Source organism: Spermophilus citellus, assembly GCF_964194105.1.
Source record: "Spermophilus citellus genome assembly, chromosome: 1".
NCBI lineage: Eukaryota > Metazoa > Chordata > Mammalia > Rodentia > Sciuridae > Spermophilus > Spermophilus citellus.
In genome coordinates, this window is record NC_138182.1 from 116,707,910 (window position 1) to 116,709,872 (window position 1,963).

Sequence of the window (1,963 nt, forward strand, 5' to 3'; positions counted from 1 at the left end):
TTATGGTTCAATCTGAAGAAATCAAGATTTGCAAAAAAAAAAAAAAAAGATTTGCGTGTTTCTGTGGTGGAACTGTATGTAAAACCATTGAAGTGAAGGACCTTCTGGGGAGGAAGGAGAAGCAGCAGGTGGTGGGTGGGGACATGGGCAGGGGGAGACTCAGCAGGAGGGCAGGGGAGGGATGGAGGAGGGTGTCTGCACCCCCTGGGCATCAGACACCTGGACCAGGGCCAGCTGTGCAGCACCCAGCGCTCAGACTCCACTGGCAGCTCAGCCTCTGCAGCGCGACCTTCATGTCTCGGTTCCTCAGAGAGTAGATGACAGGGTTCAAGGAAGGGGTGAGAATGGAATAAAAGATGGTGCCAGGTGACCCTGGATGGGGAAGTACTGAGATGCAGACTCAGGTAGGTGAAGCCTCCACTGCCTGTAAAACAGGAGGACAGTGATCAGGTGGGAGGAGCAGGTGGACAAGGCCTTCCAGCGGCCGTCCCCCGAGGGCATCCGCAGGAGGGTGGAGAGGATGCGGATGTAGGAAAGGACCCTGAGGGCGAAGGAGCTCAAGAGGATGCAGCTGCTCAAGGCAAAGCTCACCTCCTCCCTGGGGTGGAAGTCAGCACAGGAGAGCCTCATGAGAGTGGGGATGTTGCAAAAGAAGTGCTCCACTACGTTGGGCCCACAGAAGGGCAGAGAGAAGGTGTTGATGGTGTGGAAGGCTGAATAGAGGGTCCTGCCCACCCAGGCCAGGACCACCAGTGCCCAGCACCGTCCATGGCTCATGATGGTCCCATAGAGCAGGGGCCTGTAGATGGCCACACACCAATCATAAGCCATGGCTGTGAGCAGAAAGCACTCAGCTGAAGCAAGTGTGAAAAACATGTAAAGCTGAGCCACACACTCGAGGTAGTAAATGACCCCAGGGCCCTGTAGGGTGGTAGCCAGTGCCTTGGGGATGGTGACTGAGGTGTAGCTCAGGTCCAGAAAACACAAATTCTTCAGGAAGTGTGGAGGTGGCTGTCTCTAAGCACAGCTGTGATGATGGACATGTTGCCTAGGAGGCCAAAGGCATAGACCAACAGGAAAGAGACAATGACTACTGGCCTCCATTCTGGGATGTCTGAGAAGACCCTGAGGATGAAGTGAGTCACTCTGGTCTGATTGGACATTTCTCCCCCTCTGAAGTTGTATTCAGATGCAGTGGCCACATATAGCTAAGAGGAGGTCAGCTGGGAATATGTCCAGGGAGGTCCTTTGTCTACAGAGGTTCATCTTCTCTCAATGGAAAAACACCCTAGAAGCAGCTTATATGAGAATCATAATCCAGGAAATTTGATTATTCTGAGGAATCACTCTGCACCTGTGCCCCAAGTCAACTGCTCTGATCACACTGCAGGAAAACAGTGTCTCATGGAAGAGAGGAGAGGAGGGGAGGGAAGGAAAGCAGAGAGGAGAAGATAACAGAGGAGGCAGATGTCTGACAATTTTTCCTCCCATTCGTTGTGGGGGCTTCAGGTAAGAGGTCTCATGTATTTACTTCACGCATTGACCCAGGTCACCACTTGGGGTATTTCAACATTAACCCAATTGGTGATGCTTTAGTGAATGGAGAGATGGGTCTTTTTTAACCCCTTCCTTCCTCATGGTGCTCCTGCCATAGATTTCCTCAGCCCTCCTAGGTTTTTCCTGTTATCACCTTCTCGCCCAGCCTCCTTTACTGCTGTTAATTTCTTTCCTAAACTATTGGCTTTCTTGGGGGATTTTTTTGTCAAGTTGAAATATTCTACTGGTATTTTTGGTAGTTTCAGGATTTATTACCAGATATGGTGTTGACATTTTTTTAATTTATGAAATACAATTAACATCTTGATCAGGAAATATTTAGTTCATTAAAAACCAACAAGGACAACCCCAACTTCTAGCTAATAAGATCTAAAAAACACAATGAACAAAAGGAAAGGAGGAAGGA

General features: G+C 49.5%; 1 pseudogene across 1 annotated transcript; it reads right to left on the bottom strand.

Moving 5' to 3' along the window:
* Nucleotides 1–211: 211 nt before the first annotated feature.
* Nucleotides 212–1,163, bottom strand: LOC308647450 (olfactory receptor 14I1-like; annotated as a pseudogene). The gene has a single exon. The product of its transcript is annotated as an olfactory receptor 14I1-like (transcript).
* Nucleotides 1,164–1,963: the final 800 nt, after the last annotated feature.